The following is an 8,126-nucleotide window of genomic DNA, read 5'->3' as shown; positions in this document are numbered from 1 at the left end:
GTACATAGGTCAGGCTTTAACTTTAACTTTAACTAGCTGTCACTCCTGAAGGACATGTTCAGATTTCATGAAATTTAAAAGACTTATACCAGTATTGACTTTGAGGTAGCTTACCAAATGTAGCAGTTTTGTCAATATGGGGCATTATAATATGCAAATAACTGTTTCTCAATGACTGCTCTTCTGATCAAGATGAAATTTTGCATACTGCTTCTGTAAGCAAGCTGAAGGATTCCTAAGGATGACTCAAACACTGGCTAATGTTTTTCAGGTAATGGGCTAATCATAGAACTGGCTTCAGTGGACTTCTATAACGTTGATTCTTGTAGAAATAACTTTAAATTTAAATATCCTACTACTTTTTATGTTGCTGATGAACTGTAACACACTAGTCGTAGGACCTTTCTCCAATCTTCCCAAATTTGGTATCAAAATGTTGATGAGACTGAAACATGTTGATATTTGTATGGTATATGGCACTTACATACCTATCAATCCTTCCAAGGTGTACTGATTCATTCAAAACAGCTGAAAAAAAATTAAGACTTCTTTGAGTAATTCTTATGAAACTTGACATGAGTATTGATTTATGGACTTTGAGCTAGCATGGGAATTATAGGACATTTTTGCCAACAGAGCCCCTCTGACATATGAAAAGGTATTTAAAAACAGAAAAATGAGTCAATCCCATTGTGTACCAATTGTGCATGAGAAATGCAGTTTATACAGTGCAATACTTTGTGACTATTTCATAAAAAAAGTTCAATACGTTTCGTAAACCTTTTTTTAGCCTGATTTTTGATACCTAAATTAGTTGGGCAAATGCACCTTTCAAACAAGTCAGTGACCTTTTGATCTAGAGATACCTTTTAAATATAAAAAATGCAGATCTTCTTGTAAATAATGATCAAAAATATGTGTATTTAACTATCAATCCCCAAGAGCAGGATTTTTATTAATAGGCTAAAACTTAGCCATAGAGTGTTAGATTATCACCAAACTTCAATGGTGTATATGAACATACTGTGAATGCAAGTACATTTGGGGTGAACTGACCTTCTGGGGAAACTATATTTCTTAGTTATGTCGAATCAGAAAAATAATATTTATATAAAGCAATTCAGCAGAGATAATTGAGAGATTGGTTTCAAAATACAACATTCCTGGAAACAAAACCTCAAAACCAACCACAAAGGCTGGTGAACTTTATATGGGATGTCATCAGCAACCAAGTTGTGCAGATGTGATAAAATGATTGGACCCTTTACTTGCCACCTGCAGCTATAATAAATGTAATTCTAATGTATGTCATGAATTCCCTAGATGAAGGAAGTTAGACATTTCAATAGCAACACACCTCCCTTGATGAAATGACTGGGTACAGAAATTAGTTGACCAGAAAGGCCAGAAAAATAGCACAACCACAGCCTTCAAACCTGACAACAAACCTGCTTAATGCTGACAGTTTTATTTTTTTTCAAATACAAAATACAGACTCACTCTCAATAAATAACCATTTGATGAACTAATGCAGAATATAAATTAAGACACTGACACAAGCTTTACTTTAGTTACTAAGCATTTAGGTTTGGGTGTTTTTCGTACTTGGTGGGATGGTTACGAGAAAATATTGGCATATTAGATAAGCAGAAAAATACTATGGATGGGTTCAACACATGATGTGCGTACTCGTTTGACTTTGGATCTATTGGATCACGCCAATAACTGTTGAAAAGAAAAATGACCACCTGAATGCTAAAACATATAATGGAAATAAATGTCTTATGCAATACGAGAATTATGGAAATCGGGTCAGCTTTGGAATAGAGAGGAGCGATAGGCACATACTAATAATATTAATACATTTTCAGAGACACACAATATCCATCCTGCCAAGGACAGGCAGTGATCAGTGAACCAGGCAGCCAGTAAGAGAAATAAAATCACCAAGAAAGTCAGGCTTTTTGCTGTTTGTTTTCAAAAAAATGTCCTTCACAGAACACAAGATATGACTGAATGAGCAAAGTTACATTTACATAGAGCCTTTCAAAGAACATACAATGCTTGAACTAATAACAGACACCTGTTCATTTCAACACAATGGGAGAAATTACTCTGCTCACAGAGCTTAGTAACGCGTTAGATCAAAATTCGCTGCTGCACTTTAAAACACTGAGCGTTTTTCTTAAAACACATAAAAGGTGCAAGATCACGCGTTGTCGTGTGAGCACCTCAGTCGTAAAAAGGGCTGAGTTGTCATGAATACGTTATGATCAGGAGTAGTCGGCCGTACTGCTGCGACATCCGGTCAAATCAACCGTCCTCTAAGAATCAGCGCAGTACTAGTTTTGGTAATAGCAGCATCTATGGACATAAACGGCGGCGAAACGGATGGTTTTTTTCTCGTCAACTTTATAGTCCATCACACTTGCTCCTATAGATCGGGATAAAATCTCCATACCAAAACCTCTGTGCATTGGCATGGTGAAAATTTAGAGCACGCAAATCCTTCACTTCTGAAACAGCAGAAATTATGTAATTTTACACAGATTAAAAAAACCCTCAACGTTAAAGATTGCTGTTGACGGAGTTTTAATGTAAATATAGTAGGTTGGGGAAGTGTAACGATGAGCAGTGTGTGGAAAAGAGTGAGATTTATTAGGGGCAAATCCAAAGTCCAGGGTCAAATTATTAACATGGAGTGTCCGAGAATTCATGATAAACTAAAGTAAAGAAAAGCGCACGAAGACAAACCAGGGATGCAGGCTGTAACATTGGGGCGAGGATAAACATTCAGGCTTATATTCACATGCACGGAAGCCTCGATTAACAAACAGCAGCTGGACTTACAATAAATAGCAACAAGACTAAACTAAAACAGGGCTTAAAAACATGGTCAAATGAGCATTAAACCAGACACAAGTGCAAATTATGAGGGGTGCAGAAAACGAAACGAAGGAATGGAACCACAACAAGGGAGTAAATCAAAATAAAGACACTAGACAGGGAAACCGTGGAGACATGAACGCTAGGAGGGTGGTCAGTGGTGACAGGAAGCTTGTTTCAGTCATGGATGTCTTTGGCAAAATGAATGCAACTAAAATGCTTTCCTCATGTGTCCTAATAACCAAATAATAACCAAGTTCTTCTTTATTTCTAAATAATATGCCTTTCGGAAATTGTATAACTGCTTGTGTTATATTACTTTCTTTTATCCAGAAACACAGGAGACTCAGGTGAAAAGTGTGATGGAAATAATACACTTATTATTATATCCTAAAACTTGTCTCACCTAATCGTAGTCATCAGTATATTAGATAAATGCATACCTATTTTTATGTTTGTGTTTCACATGTTCCATCCCTTTTCTCTTCTTTGAAAGAAAAATTCCTTAACTTAATCAAAGACTAGGATTAAAAAAATAAAATAAAATAAAATCATAGACAGGTCAGCTGAGCACACTCCCTTGTCGTAATGTCCCCATATTGACAGTTAAATACCACATATTAAATACAATAGAGACTGGAGTGTCTTGTTTTTCTCTGAACATTCCACAGTGCATCTAGAATTTTAATAGTTGTTTATTTCTGCTCAGTTTTTCTGCTCTTATTTTAATTTGTTTTTGTCTTAAGGAGAAAAAAAAGGCGACAAACGAGACCTGTGACCCCAGGGGGAAATCATGGATCAGATGCCTCACACCCAGTCACTGTGTAAACAACACCAGGTTCATGTTTTAGTGTGAGGAATGAGTGCAGGAGTGTTTTGAAAGAACAAATACAAACACTAACAAGAAGAGAACAAAGAAAACAGGAAGGAGAAGCTCCTTTCCTTTTTGAGTTACTTACTGAGATCATTCTCATAGCAAGTTCATTACACCTTGTGTACTTGTTGTAGTGCGGTTAGCTGTTTCTATATTGGCTGAGAGAAGGAGCAGACCTGTTCCATTTACATTTAAACAACAGAATCTTGTCAGTGGAGGATGTACTTTCTCAAACCTTTTTAACTGGTATCTCGCCTCTGTGTCTCTCTGTGTTCGCAGGACAGGGACCACTGCACGCCTCGCACCAGGACACCTTTCCAGTGATGACTCCCCTCGTGTGGAATTAGTTCACAGCTGTTTAGTCTTATACTTATCCACAACTAGGATTAGTCCATTTACTATTTCTTACAAGTGGGGATCAAGAACATTGGAAGACGTGAGTAGTTTTTTGGAGCAATAAAGATCAATACATAAAAACAGGCAAATGACCTGGTTATACCCAAATACATCAATAAACACATCAAACAAGGTAATGCTTAGGTATGAATTTTCTTGACTTCGTGACTTATTATGAAGCTTAACTTGTTATGAACTGACACGTGATAATGTTCACACATTTAGCTGCAATTCTTTGTTTAACTTCAGAGGGTTAAATGGAGCTTACTCAGATGATGGTGTTGACTGCTTCAAGGATTTTCACTAGAAGTTATATAACTGCAAGTTATATTACCGATGTCTAAGTGTATGCAGCGCAGAATTCTTTATTCGTAATGTAATACATGTCCTATTTAATTCTACAAGATAAACAGGTTGGAAAATATTTGTGTAAAATAGATTATGATTATTTTTGGAACATAAAGCCATGCAAACATTGTAAGTGGACATCAAGGAAAAATATAAAATAAAAGAATAGTATAGCATACAGTTACAGGGTATGCCTGTTTTCATTGATTACTAGGGAAGCTCTTTGTCTCCCTCTTGTGGCCATTGTTGTCTGAGCCAACAACCATATCAGCATAAGTGACATGAAGTTACAGAAATTAATTACAACTAAAACGTATTTTTATAAACACGATTTGACAGTGTGTTTTACATATTCTGGTTGAATATGACATTTATGTGTACAAGATTATAAAAAACACAATCATACATTTACCTGATACTTATATCCAAAGTGACTTACGAGTGAGTATAACTTGAGCAATTGAGGGTTAAGGGCCTTGCTCAGAGAACCAACAGTGGCAACTTGGCAGCAGTAGGGCTGGAACAGGTAAGCTTCTGACTACATGTCAAGTATCTTAACCACTGAGCTACCACTGATCACTGCTGGGGGTAACCATAAATGTTAGAATTTAAAATGTTGGATACTAAACTATTTAAAAAACATTTTGGAACATTTATTTATTTCATTTCCCCTAACCTTTGACAGCACGGCTAGTCCAGACCTCTGTATATGCATCTTCTTACCCCTTCTCTCTGCACACAAAAAATAAAACGCATTGAGAAGAGACTAATTGCACAAAGGATAAAAAATAAAATGACATATATAATGATAAAAGGAAAAGGTAAATAGATAACAGTAGATGTGTTAATATAAAATCAAAAGTCATCTAAACAGAACTCAATGCAATAAGTGTGTTTTGAGATGTTTTTGTTTTGCTGTTGGTTTGTTTTTTTTTTCTGTTTTTTTGCTTTCAAGTGCTAATGCCATTATGAGTTGCTAGACCATGAAGACATTTAAAGACATTTAAAGAATAATAAAATAATTAGATTTTGCTGTAAAAGACAGATGTCATGTTCACACTGCACAACTGCACTGCTTAATGTGAGCAGACATCTGGCAGACACGCTTATCTATAGCAACTTACAGTTTCAACTATATTACAGAGCTAAGTCCATATAGCGGTAGGAGTTTGATTCAGTTCAGTTCAGCTCACTCAGGCTTTCATTTCTGTTTTCTTGTCTTCAGGTTTTGTTTCATTGTCCCTAATAGGTCCAACTTGTGCTTGTCTACTCATGTCTCACTGTTCTCCTTTGCTTGATGTCACAACTTCATTGATACCTAAAGTGAATGTTGGAAATATCACATGTTCTTTGAGTAGGAATCAAACATCATTGCTCTAATACACTGGACTGATAGTGGACTCTGCCGAGGTACACCTACCCCTGATGTTGTGATGTTACTGAGCCTCATCCTGTCTCAGATGCCTTGGCTACTCCCATCATCCCCTGATGTCCCCTGTTGTAGCCCACACCACCTCCTCCCCAACCAGCTACTCTCTGTTGCCCTTAATGGACGTTCTCTTGCGACTTGGGTCTCGGACACATGCACACAAGTCTAGAACCTCCAGAAAGTTGGACTAAACATTAAATGCTTATTTCATTTTTTAATTTATGTCTCTCTTTAAACAGCCAGAGGAGGATGGGACCCCCTTTGAGTCTTGGTTCCTCTCGACGTTTCTTCCTCATGCTCTAGGGAGCTTTTCCTTGCCACTGTCACCCTTGGCTTGCTTACTGGGGGCTTGGACTTGGACATTTGAAAAGCTGCTTTGTAATAGCACCTGTTGTAAATAAAATAAAATAAAATAAAATACAATTTTAAAAAGTACTTTATAAATAAATTTTGAGTATTTGATTTTTATATGTAATCTTAAAATGTATAAGATAACTAAAATTTGTTTTTTAATCATTACATTTTTTCACTTAAAACAAAAATATAATTTGGATAGTCCCAATAATCTAGAAAAATCAAATCTCATCATTACAGTGCCAACAACACATCAACATCACCAGACTTCAAAGCACTTGTCTGAGAGGAAGATTTGTATGCCTGTAATTCTGTTGTTGAAGAGCCTATAAAATCAAAATAGGCTTTTAAATTTGAAATTTTAAACTCAAATAAATACAGCCTTATTTTAAATGCCTAAACACACACACACACACACACACACAGTTACCTCACAGTGTGAATATTGTTGTTGGTGGAGAAAGTATCATAGATCCTCTTTGCTGACACATCAGTGATGTCATTGTGACTGAGGTTGAAATTAGATGGATTATAATTACCACATTGTTCAGGATTCCCAAACACACCTCCCTCTACTAAATCACCGTGTAGTAGTACAAACACCTGTAGATTTATATATCAATGAATTAAAGTAATGAACGAATGAATTAATAAACGAATGATTGAATTAGCAAATGAATGAATAAGCAAAGCAATAAATAGTATATTTGTGTCAGTGGACCTGAGTCATTAATGGCCAGATAATTATGCATTTTGACATTTTAAACAAAATATCATTTCTTTCAGTTCTTGTACACATGACTTGTTATCTATCAGGCATGAAACTGTAAATCATAATGAGTCTGTTATGCCTTATTTCTCTTTTTAATGAGAACATGTGTTTCTACAAGCAGTCTGGATATTCTGTAGACCACAGAGATCCATCCTGCCAAGTACAGGCAGTGATCAGTGATCCAGGCAGCCAGTGAGAGAGGTCGTCATTTCCAAATAAAATCACCAAGAAAATCAAGCTTTTTGCTGTTTGCTTTTGAAAAATAAAGTCCTTGAAGGAACACAGGATATGACTGAATGAGCAAAGTTAAATTTATATAGAGCCTTTCAAGGAACATACAATGCTTTACAATGAACACGCACAGCTTCTATGTTCAGTCACCCTGCCGGATTTTGTGTTAAATTGTGAGAAAAAGAGTAAAATGTGTTATATCTATGTTAGTGCTCACTGTGCACTCAACAATCAAGACTCTCTACACATCCCTCCTCCCTCTTGTCCACTCACTCCAGGATGTGGGCTTTGTGCTGGTGTGCGAACAGCATCTGCAGGCAGTGGTTAGTGAGCTGACAGTGGCTAAGGTCCAGTTCTGACAGCCCTTCAGAATGTTCCAGAAACAGTGCCAGTGACCTACAGGCCTGCTGGTCCAGCCGGGTCTGACTGAGGATCACCATCTTACCCAGAGCCCGGGAGAGAGCCACAGCGCGTCTCACACACTCCACATCAGTCCCCACACAGAGAAGAGACAGGAACTGGAGCAGCATGGCTTTATTGCTGCTGAACACACTCAACATTCTCCAACATGTAGAGTCACAAAACACTAACACACTCACATAACTACTAACATTAATGCTATTTACACACATTTTGTTTCAAATGATAAAATTCTTTTCCCTTTTCCAGAATGCTTCCCTAGTTTGTGTGGTGTTGAGTCAGTGGCTTACTGAAGGGTGACTGTGTGTAAAATGGGGAAGAGTTGCCCTCACAGCCGTGTAGAGTGAGCTGTGTGTGTGTGTGTGTGAGAGCTCACTCTCTGGATGACCATGGAGACGACTCTGCAGTCCTCAGTG

This window comes from Electrophorus electricus, unplaced genomic scaffold (genome assembly GCF_041902795.1).
Source record: "Electrophorus electricus isolate QZ-2024a unplaced genomic scaffold, ASM4190279v1 Scaffold34, whole genome shotgun sequence".
Lineage (NCBI taxonomy): Eukaryota > Metazoa > Chordata > Actinopteri > Gymnotiformes > Gymnotidae > Electrophorus > Electrophorus electricus.
This window is presented reverse-complemented; position numbering follows the sequence as displayed.